The sequence below is a fragment of the Metopolophium dirhodum genome, chromosome 2, assembly GCF_019925205.1.
Source record: "Metopolophium dirhodum isolate CAU chromosome 2, ASM1992520v1, whole genome shotgun sequence".
Classification (NCBI taxonomy): Eukaryota; Metazoa; Arthropoda; class Insecta; order Hemiptera; family Aphididae; genus Metopolophium; species Metopolophium dirhodum.
The window spans coordinates 35,528,983-35,541,923 of record NC_083561.1 but is presented as its reverse complement, the minus strand read 5'-3'; the positions used below and the strand labels follow the sequence as shown (position 1 = coordinate 35,541,923).

The 12,941-nt window shown below is 31.7% G+C and overlaps 1 pseudogene; it reads right to left on the bottom strand.

Annotated features, from left to right (window-relative positions):
• Window positions 1-294: 294 nt before the first annotated feature.
• On the bottom strand, window positions 295-10,678 carry LOC132939126 (sodium-independent sulfate anion transporter-like; annotated as a pseudogene).
• Between the last annotated feature and the right edge of the window lie 2,263 nt (window positions 10,679-12,941).

The following is a 12,941-nucleotide window of genomic DNA, read 5'->3' as shown; positions in this document are numbered from 1 at the left end:
TATTTTACATGTGTTGAAATTAAAATGTTTACAAAATTGGTTACCTATTTAGACGGAAAATTACGATTTTTCCTAAACCGCTTTAAATTATTTATTCATAATACAAAATATTTAGATCTTACTATCTTAGGTACTGTAAAACTGAAATCGACAATTAAAAATGCAAAATATTTGATTTCAATCAATTTTACTTTTCTTGCGTAGGAGACTAGGAGAGGGATAAATCCCATAGGAGTGGGTGGTAATTACGGGTTAGCATAGCTTGCTGTACCACATTATATCAATATATTATGTTTAACGTAGCAAAATACTTTTATTTTGTTTTAAATAATTATCAATCAAAATGTCTGTTTCGGTATGGAATGTAGAAAACGATCTTATATTGAAGTTATTCAGATAAATCTCGATCATCTGGAGTGCTGTTTACTATCATGTGTTTGTTCAACAGTTGATCGATATCTTGACTCTCGTAGAATAATCGTATGTTAAAGTCTTTTGGACGAACTCCCTCAAAAACAGTGACCAGGCTTGGTTTCAGGTTGTAAAAAAATAACAACTGTCCTCTCCGCGAAAAGTCTATGGTTAACAATTCTATGACCTGAAAACGATACGTGTTTATCAATGTTTAATACATGTCATAATAGAAAAGGGAGGGTGGGGGAGAGTGAATGGGAATTGATAAAAACCTTGGCGGCAGTAAAATCTGCTCCGTAAATATGCGAACAATCAATGACTACCGGTAAATTCTGTTTTAAGCTGTGCTTAATGATAATATTTCTCACATAATCCACTGATGGAAATATCAAGCATCTGTCTGGTGTCATCATCAGATAATTGATACCGTTCCTAGTCTATAACAATTATAAATATCGTGTACATCAAAACATTCTATACTATTGTTTTCGGTCATACTAAAGATACAAATGATTGTAATACGACATTCGTACATTAGCTGAATATAAAACAATTTGATCACCCCTTACCGTGTTCACTCTAATTGAAAGTTTAGGTCTCGCAGCGTGGTATAAAATCGATATCAAATTCAGGCCGACGCCAATCAGAATCCCTATTTCCATGTGTAGTAACAGGCAGGCAAAAAAAGTTCCTAAACCGGGAATCAGATCGCTTTCTAAATGAATAAGTGAAAAAAAAAAACTATTATTATAATGCCAGGTAAAAAGTATTACAATTTTCCAAAACGATCGTTAAAATTTTAAAAAACAATATTAAACTAGATATTACAAAGTCGCCATTGTAAATAAAAAAACCTGGAAAATCAGTCTGCTGTAGCTGTATAGAAGTTATCGAGTATATTTCACGTTGAGTAGGTCGATGTGAGTGTGTTAAATTCTATGATAATTTATTTCATCCGAAAATCTGTTTTAAGCGGATATGAGGTAGGTCAGCCTACATTTGGATATTTTATTATATATTTATAATTTACAATGTTATTGTTAATCATTTTTTTCAATTGAAAATTAAAGATTTTTTTCGCTGCTCAAAAAGATAAAGAATTTATGCATGCAAATTTGAGAATATATGTTAAAATATACGGTACTCAAAACCTTAATAAACCATACTATGTTTTGATGAACAGAAATTATATTGTATGAAATATTTAAGAGGACGTCACACCCACGTACGACATATACAAAACGCGTTTACGCAGTCTGAGTATAACGCACTGAATTTTGGTTCTAGAGTGAAAATTCCTATTCTAAAACTGAATTGTGACAATATTTCCAAAGGCAAGTCGTTGTGTTTATTTTAAAAAATTTAAATTTTGAAAAGTTGAAGTATTTAAAAATGTTGACATTTTTGCTATTTCTAAACGATTTAATCAACGTTTTATTGGATATAATAGAAAAAACACAACGACTTGTCCTCGGAAATATTGTCACAATTCAATTTTATAATAGGTATTTTTATTACTCAGACTGCGTAAACGCATTTTGTCTCCGTCTTACACACGTACGACATAGACAACAAATTTGGGTTCGAGTGGTGTGACGTCCTCTTAACATATATTTTTTAATATAAACGTAATAGTCAACATAATAACATGTAGCTACCTTTGCATTTTGCTCAACCAAGGATCCTACATAAACAATTTAACAATATGCAATTAAATTTTACTACTCCATAAATCCATCATGTTAAATAATTAGGTAGGTAGGTACTAAAACAAACATTATATGTTTATTCCTAACCATTATTACAAAATATATTTGAAAGAATTTAGTGATAAGTGCATTTGAATGTGGAAGGTATAGTACGACATACGTGTAAATCACATATTGACATTATTGGTTAATTTTTTTCGAAACTAACTCAAATATAATGTCTTTAACGACCATCCTACCAAAAAGCAGAATTTATCTTAATTTATTGTTATTATAATAATTAACAATACGTATTTAAAGGTTTATTTATTCGTATGGGAATTGTCATTACCTATAGTTCATGTAGGTACCCACTAATACGTTGCCAACACATAAACACAATGTTCCCACCTTTATACATTTTAACATTTCACTAATAGATTCATTTTAAAACCCCAAGCATATTATTTTGGTGAATCTACAAATAATAACAATAGTTATGCTGAGCATATTTAAAAGCATCAAAAGGCAATCTAAATGTTCATCAGTTTATCAGTTTTGAGACTAATGACCAAGATTTTGACCTTAACCCTTGATTTTTCCCCTACATTAAGTTGTTTTTTTTAGTATGAATAATACGCAATTTTACATAGTTACAGTACATAATTTTCAATAAATGAATTATGAACGATTTGAATGAACATTGGATGGTGCAAATTACATCAATTTAAGGTAAACAAATCTATAATGATATTACTTTTTGATCGATAAATTGGTTTGACAACACGAATTTCCACCATGAATATTACTGCAGCAATAATAATCGCCGCGAGAGCCGATTTCGGTATATAGTAAAAATAAGGTGTACAGAATAATAAAGCAACGATGACCATAATTCCTAAAAATAAAAACGACAATATTATACTGCGAAAAGACAAGATAATATTATACGATTGATTTTTGGAAAAAAAAAATGTATCCCACCAGAATATAAGCCTCCCATCGGTGTTCGTACGCCACTGGCTGCATTTACGGCACTCCTAGAGAAGGAACCTGTGCCCGGGAACGCGTGAAAAAACGAATTGCCTATATTGCACAATCCAATTGCCAATAACTCTTGTGTAGCATCAACGGGTTTTCCCAAAGCTAATATGTGAAAAATAAAAACACATTTCATTAATTCGTGGTGAACAAATATTTGGTTCTTTGGTGTTACTGACAAAATGTTTTGCATATTGAAAGGTTTTCGATCAACGCTATTATCGGTAAGACTATAACGCCAGAACCCATGTCCGAGACCATATCAAAGAATCCAACTGTGGTCCCGTTGTCTCTCATGACGCTAAACTTCGGGAAACCGAAATCCGGCAAACCCGCCGGGATTTTGCCTGGAAAATTATGGGTGTAAGTCGTCTGTAGGGTATTCCGAGACCAGCGCGACCATCCACAGCAGTGTTGGACGTCGAGGGTTCTCGCCACGTGTCGCCGTTTTCCGCCAATATCGGCCTTTTTCCATGTTTACCACCCAGTGCAGTGATATAATGCGTTTACGTTTTCAGCCAAAACAATTAAAAGTTTTTTTAGATTTTGGTAATCCCTTAATTATTGTAAGAATTCGTGTGTTATAATATTATAGACCACGTAGGTAATATTTTCGCGATCGGTGTTTTTTCTCCATTAAAATAAAAGAGAGGCAGGATTAATTGGCAATAAAATAATATGTGACAATCAAGAAAAAGTGCTTTTATGATTTAATTCTTATCTTCCACTTGTATACATCAGCTTTTACGTGAATAAAACTAAAAATAATTATTTATTTTGTATATTTGTATACATATAGTCATATTGGTCAGCGGTGACCAAAATCTAAAAACTGAGATTTGTTATGGCGGAAAATGGAAGTATATACTATTATATACTGTACTAAGTGTATACTATTAACATGTACTGGCGGTAAACGGACTTGACGGAAAACGGAAATGTACATTTTGGTGACCTTTACTTACCTACCACCTTAAATGGTATCGGTGGCATTTCATTAGATGTCACGTCGTGGCCAGACGAATTCACGTAAAGGAATCCAATGAACGTGGTGACGATGATGACGATCGAGTTTCTAAGTGTGCCGATCAACCACATGGATCGGTTGATGATTCGCTGAACTTTATTCCGTTCACAATCGTTTTCGGGGCCATGTGGATCAGAGCTAACATCTCAATAATAGTGTAAATAGATCAATATCGCAATAACCATAAAATATCATCATAGCGCAATAACGATAATCGAATAAAAAAAATTTAAATTTAAGTAAATTTTCATAATCGTTAAAAGAAAAAAATTAATAAAATTTTATTAATATTTTTTTAAATGTTTTTTATAAAAAATACATATAAAAACATATATGAGGGGTTACAATTCAAAACGGACCTTTTCCATTTCTCTTATTTTTCAGGACGGCTCATTTTTTAATTCTCTGATTTTTAAATGACTTAGATAACTTGTGATATATTGAAAAATCGAAAAAAAAAATCATAAATACATTTCTAAGATCGAAGGTTTTCTCCTTAAAATTTTTTAGTATATTTTTAAATTTAAAGAAAGTAATTTTGAACAAAACGTTTTTTTTTCCAGTCATTTTGCATAAAGCACTGGAGTAAGCACCTATATGACCATTTTATATGATCTTTTCATAATAATATTGTAGGTAGTTAAATTAAAATATAATAAATTACTAGGTACATAATACTAATTTAAATTAAGCTAAAAAAGTTCACAACTTTATTTTTTATTTTAATGATTTTATCATTGATAACAATAGCTATGGATAGGCCACCGCGATTTTCTCTCCAAAACTTATCTTGTCATCTATGATTTATATAGTGCTATTGACGTTAGGCACGATATGTAAACATTTTTTTAAATATAAAATAAATTTAAAAAAATATAATTTAATTTCCCTGAGCACAATTTTATATTTTAATTATTAAAATTATAATAGCTTTTTTTTTGTTTATGAGATTGAGACAATATAAAATAAGTACGTATGGAAAAAAAAATGATAGTCAAATTATTAAATTTGTATTACAATTACAAAGAAAAAAGTGCTTTTTGATAAAAAATGGAAAAATAACGTTTTGCTCAGAAATGAAGGAAATGGCACATTTTGGTATGAACAATTTGTTTCTCCAATGCTGACATACGAGGAAAAAGTGAATTTTGTAAGAAATTGGAAATAGATTATTTTGATTTAAACGTACATCTGGAAAAGGAACGTTTTTCAGAAAAACGCGATTTTCGATCGACTATTTCATAAGGAATAAGTGAGGTTAGCCAAAAATTAACCTCGCCATTCAATTTCCCGATAGAATTATATCTATAATATATTATGATATTAGCGACTAACATAAAAAAATAAGTGTAATTTGCACCAATAGATATTAATACTTATCATATTTAAAAATATTTAAAATCATCTATAATTTACATACCGTATAGTATAATATAATCTTGAAAATCTATATGTTTGTTCATTAAACAAAACGTATAAGACTCTTTTATTCGTAGTTATTGTTTGTGTAAAATTAATTTTCACTACGGTACTTATAGGCTATACTGCTATAGACTACGTGAATGGTGAAATGCAAATGTTTACTAAGCACTAAAAAATAATATGAAAATATAGTATGTGGTATTAACAGTATAATGTTATAGATAACACAAAAACTGTAACGCTCTATTGTAATCGGATAATTAATTTGTCAGTTAAGAATTTACCTACCTACGTTTAGATTTTGTGAATCGTCTAGTTCTAAACCAATTATCTGGAGAATGATTCACGCACAAGTATCTGTGGAGGGGGGGGGGTAGCGCTTTTGTACGATATGACCTATTATTTTCTTATCTTTTTTTGGCGCTTGTGTCATTCACCACCTCATGGGCAATAATATATATTGTAAGTAATTTCGAACTTGGAATGTATATTATGATTTTGATTTTTTCACACTTACTCTTAACAACAGAATCACAACGATGCACACCGATCCGAGGACCATGTCACCCACTCGAATATTACCGATGTCTTTGGACAGGGATATAACCATGTCGAGCAGTGTGGACCCCACGGCGCGTATGCCGAATATGTCTTTGACTTGGGAGACGACGATGAGTATGGCGACGGCCGACGTGAATCCCGCGTTCACCGGCCCAGAGATGAAATCGATCAAAAAACCTGTAACACGGGACGCGTCGGAAATAATAATCGATGAGAAATCGCGATCGTCTTCGAACCGCGGCATGTATATAATATAGTCCACGATTCTAGGTTATCGAAGTTTACCTAATCCCACCATTCCCATGATCAGTTGGATGACTCCCGTCAAGAAGCACAGCAGCGTTCCGTACACTGGCCCGCGTCCGTGGAGCGTGTTGTACGTCATTAGCGACACGATGGCCGTCGGACCCATGGGCACTTCCTTGCAAGTCCCGAGGAAGACGTACATCAAACTGCCGACGAACGAACCATATAGACCGTACTGGAAACGAGTGGAGAATATTAAGGGCAAGTGCTTTGGCCGGTATTACATGGGCGCAACTAGGACCACATTTTTTTTTTTTTTTTTTTGATCGGAGGTGTGGCTGTAGCACTCTCATTTTCTCTTCATCAATCTGTGTGGAAAATTTCTGATACACCCCTCTACTAAGTTGGCATACTCGCAAATCGCTTGTAATAATTTATATAAATTTATACCAATGTACATGTATAATATTAATTTGGTTTCATTTAGGTACTAACCATGCATACCCCCATTTTTTCATTTAATAAGTAATACACAATGTATTTATTCAATTTTTGACTGTTGGAATTTTAAAATATACTTAAGGATCATAACTTAAATTATTATTTATATTTATACGAACAAGATCAGCTTAGTAATTTGCAGTAAAAAAGGTAGGTTTTCATTTGAAAAACGAAAGTTGTTAAATGGTATAAAAAATCTAAGCATTGGCCAAATTTGAAAAAACAGTCTTACAATGTACCTACTTACTCGTTGTTTGATAATTTTTTATTTCATTGAAGAAAACATTTTTCGTGACTTATTATCCAAGTTATCCCACCTAGTTGCATCTATGACAAGTAAGTATATATATATATGAAGAGGAATAATACCTCCGTCGATAAACATGATGCCAGCAATATTGCATGCCACCACTTAAAGTTAAAATGTTTTTTTCAAGTTGCATACCATGGTCCGTTATAAAGGCTATAGTAATATGCATTATACTATTATGTACATGTAATTTTTACTTAGCATAATTTTACTTAAATTGTTGTGGTTTTACTTTAAACTCAAGAAATTTGACTAAATTTAAATTCAAAATAATAAAATAGTTATTTTGAATGTTCACTTTTAAAAAAAACGATGGATTGTATACGCACCTTTATTATTATTATTTTTGTTTGGCATGCAATTTGGATACACTGGTTTTACAATCCCCTATTGTTATAATATTATATAGACACTATACCTACTTTTAATACTATTATCACTGGCACAGATATGTCTGTGATGCGCCAGATCTGCGAATTTAAATTAGCTTAAAACTAATTTTTAGAATTTTTTTATGTTGTATGGGAAAACTGATTTTTGAATCTGAAAATTTTTTTTTTTCTGACGGAATCTTTTCGTATATTAGTATAGGTATTTGATTTTTCGTTTAAATTTACATAGATTTTTACATTGTATAAAATGTGAATTTGACAATTACATTTTTTATTTCCACGCTGGTCAGTTATGGTCATACACTTACTTGAGGTGGTAGACCGGCCAAAGCTGCGAATGACATGGATTGTGGTATGAGCGTTAGACCGACCGTGATGCCAGCTAGAAGATCTCCGATACAGTCTCCCATCGCGTAAGTCGGCCACCATTGCAGAAACGGCAACCGTTTGGGTATGTTTTTGCGCTTGAACGCCGATTTAGTCTTGACGGCTATTTGTTTGCAATAAGTCTTTAAATTTTTCTCCTCGTTTTCGTTCACCTCGTCTATCACTATAATAATATACGACGTGTTATGGATCACAATCAAATCTATATAGGCAGTATACAATATACATATAATATAATACACCAGTGATATATGATTAGGTCGAATCGTCGAATTAAAAAAATACGGTCTCAAACCAAACTTTGTAATCGCGTATTTTGAACCGACCGTGAATCAAACTTTTTAACCGTATATCGAACCGAACAAATCGTTCAACATCGAACCCAACCTGTATCAAACATTTTCTTTAGTACCAAACTGAACCCGAGCTTTTGAATTAAATGTTGAATCCAACTTTTTAGTTATACACTTATTGCTAATATGTCAAAATATTAGACGAGTATAATTTTTTTTTTTGTAATTCAGATTAATTATAGAATTTTGAACTTTTTGTTCGAGTTCGGTTCGAGTTCGGTTCGAGTTCGGTACGATTTTGTTTTTTTTCAAACTGTAGGTTTGACTTTTGAACTCAAAACAGTTCGACCCACCTCTACTATAATATATTATAATCACAACGACTCGTAATCAACAAAAGACCAAAGACATGTGCGATATCTCTCAATAGAATTAATAGTTAATACCGTCGAAACAATAAAATATAATGTAGGCATATATTATACATGAGGTGATATTGTTTTGAGTGATGATCGACCATTATTGAACGGTTTATTAAACCTAAATATTCGTCATTTTTTCGTTTAAAACGTTTAATACTTCATAGTCTATAGCTAGTGTTCATACTACATATACAATATATAGGTATCTCTAGGTACTGAATAGATACTTATTGATATTTGCTAAAACGGTATCAACTCAACTCTCAAGAGTTACATACACACGAATGGCAACGGATAATCATTTAATTCCCATAACAATATATTTCTGAAATATGTTTATAATATAAGAACTGAGTACTACAATCACTTGAATGATATTTGAAACAATATTATCATTTATTAATATGGAACCTGATATTGACGTATTATTGTTGATTCACAACAACATCAAGATTCAAAATTCTGATTAAAATTCTAATAAAAATTTATAATTTTTACAAGTAAAATCAAAAAATTGAATAAGTATTCAATTTTATTTTTTGTGCAATCGTTTCTTATGTTTCTAAATTTATTTACCTTCAAATTCAATCTCCTGCAAACTAGAAGTAGTAAATACCTATACAGTTATAATAGTCTATACATATAAACATATAATGATGTAAATGTTTTTATTTTATGATAAAAAAAAAGGCATTAGGACTAGGAGTTTTATGAAATAACATTTTTTAGGGTCCTCCTGAATAAATGCATCCGGGGCCCTTTAAGTACCCAGGCCGACACTGATTCCGTCTATATACTGACAGGATTTAGTCTCCTAGCCGCCTAATAGTCGCCTAACCAGGCCAGTTCAATGTTATGACAGTACTATTCATTACTATTATACTTTATCATTGTGAAATATTGAATGCGCTGTATTATAATAATAAATTATATCAAAATACATAAGACGAAATCGGGATATTTATTAAGTTTTAATAACCACTTAAAACAGAATTTCTTATCTACTCTGTACGGGCTGCAATCTAGATTTTAAAAAGAAAAAGTCGCTTTTGACCGCAATCTGTGATACCTCTCACAATGGTGGAAAAGACGAAGCGGACACTGTTCACAGGTTGAAAAAATGGGCACTTTATATGACCTTTTTTCGCTTGAATTGCCTCCGAGTTGTTTTCGGAGGCAATTCGAGTACACCCACGTTTCTATTCGAATTGTCTCCCATAGCATACATAGATTATTAATTAATATATCGATATAGTTGTACCTGTACTATATCGATTCCCATAATGTTAAAAAATATGACGTGTTGGTCTATTTATTAGAATATTATATATAATATGTTTTAGTCAAGTAACCTTTTGGAAAAAAATTAACAGGAGGCCATTCGAGGCAATTTGATTTGCTTTCAAATGGAAAGCAATTTATGTGCGCCCAAAAATGTTTACCTATAATACGTACGTTCATGACGTCGTTCGTATTGGAGCCGTTGAATCCAAAAACCGCACACTTCAGATAAAATTCATATCGTACACTGTCTTAAGGTTATTCTAAGGGTCCGTACGGCGCTATTTAGTCATGTTAAGTTTATGGTTTATGTAATATATACTTACGGATGAAGTCAGAACTTCCGATATTGAATATCTCGCGATCGTAAACCAGCGTGTCCCCTGCACTCTCAGTTATATCCGGCAGCCGATTGTTTTGCGAACTACAAGGACTGGGGGACATGTTTGTTTGGATCTTTGACGTTTTCTTCTATAGGTATAGACAGACAGAATGTGATATTCGCGTGCCAAAGGTGTCGGTTTGTTGCACACGAAAAACTACATCGTTCAAGCGTGTAACATCGGTACGCGATGTAATAACAATAAATAAATAAGAGAATAGGTATAGGTATATTATATCGTGTATCGTTATAAAGTGGTTCAGCGGTAACTGTTTGTATATTATAATTTATAGGTAGGTACGTCAAATGGAAATGGTTGTCTAGTCGTTATCATCATCGTTTATGCTACAACGAGATCGGGTGAGCCACAAGTGGTATCTGACGAATTAGTTTGATGTGATTAACATAAGTATAATGCATATTATAAATACGGAGTGATCTGTTTAATGTAAGACACACAATATTTCAGAAAAAAAAAAACTGACAATTTTGAAAATTTTTCTTTTGCATGATTTTAAGTCGTTACAAAACAACATCAAGTGTTTTACTCTTTTGAATGACGACAAATATTTTTAATTTCATATTCCGTAGCAGAATATTATTCAGGGTAATTCGATCTATAAAAATCAAATTTTTGACAAGTATAGTTAATTAATTATTTGGTGGGGTAGGTATCTGCGTACGGATGTACACTCCACTCCGCTCTTCTAAACTTTAAATAGCTTATAGCAGAGGTCACCAAATGGTGGCCCGCAGACAAATTTTACCTGATCCTCAAACGAGAAAAAAAAATAAAAACCATTAAGATTATACGTTCCAATGTTGTAATTTATCATTTTTGTTTATTTGTTTTTACCGACGTCAGTAATTTTGATGGACTGTGAACAATTTCCAGGACCCAAATGTGGCCCTTCAAAAATATTAATTGGTTACCCTACATAAATAACTCGACCAAAATTCGATATTAATACGTCGAAGTACTCCAAAAAATACTCTGCTCTACAATTAGGAATTGAAAACACATGTAGTAGTTTAAAAAAGTAAATAATTAAAAAAATGTTGCGTGCATAATGAACGATTTAAAATTATGTAAAAAAAATATCGTTAATTGTTAAACGTTTTTGTAATGATGAGTGGCTTGTGTTAAATGGATCACCCGGTAGATATAAATGTATACTATTCGTCAACGCAATAATTCAGACAACGTATAAAATCTAATAACGCACGAGTGCGATCATAAACATTTTTATGGTATTATTATTGATCATGATGTGCACAGTAACTGGCTAATACTCGTTCCATGCGTGATGTCTTGTCATCCATTCATATTGCGTTTGTGTTGTAAATTCAAATCGGAGATAACAGTCGTTTAAATTTCACTGCAAAGTGAAAATCGCAGCCCGCAGAGTGCTATTTTTATAAGCAGGAGTTTTCAAACTCAAAATTATTAGCCTTCCCCAAATAGTTCAATTTTTTTTTTTTTCATATCCGATGAGGGTTTTTGTTAACTTCTTGTTTACTAAATGGTAGAACAAATTAAATTGTTAATAGGTATTACCTAAATTATGTGCATAAAATAGTTTATGACCAATCTAAAGATATTTAAATTCGTATGGGTTGAGACGCCACTGTTTGCAGACTGTTCTATCTATTTCTGTGGAATATTCAATATAATATATTAATATCATGTAAATATTTTCAACACGCCGCATGTTTAATGTACTAAAACCTAAATCCATTATACCTAAATGAAATAAATGTGTTACTTTAGTTTCAGATTATTTGTAAATCAAATATTTTTCCAAAAAAAAAAATGACTGCATCATCTGATAAGCACAACACCATCTCATCTTATAAGACATGGTACAACATTTATGCTTTTATAATTATTTATAGTTGTTATAGTTATAACTAATGATTATTTTATGTTAAAATTTAAAAAGAACTTCAACTGTTAGTGTTATAGGTACCTACGCTTTTCTGAATCCATTTGTGCATTTTGATATTTCACACTGCAGCAGATATTCTTGTTCGTAAAATGTACACTCCAATAATTAATTATAAGGAAGGCTCGGTATATCAAATATGCGGTATAATATGCAGTGAAAGTTTGGAAAATATGCAATTTGTTGAAGAAAATATATGTATATAATATACGTGATGGTGCTTTTTAAAAAAAATTTTAACATTGAGTACCATTTATCGATAACGCTAAATTGTCCACGTACCGAAAGAACCTCTTCAGAAGTCTTATGGAGACCCATGCGCATGCCACGTGAATCATTTTTGAGTATAAAGGGACTATAAGTGATTTTCCACTTTTAACCATATTATGTATGGCGCCGCATCCGATAGCATTACAAAAATAGCCGTTGATGAATTAATTAATTTGTAATTAATTGGTTGTCATATATATATCTAATATTTTTTTGTTGAACTATAAATTTCTAAAAAAAAAAATTGTTTTCGTTAAATCCTTGAAATATGCATATAAATGTTCTTAAACCTAAAATATGCTAATTCGTACAAAAAATAACGAAATATGCAAAATTATGCTATAAAAATGTTTGTATT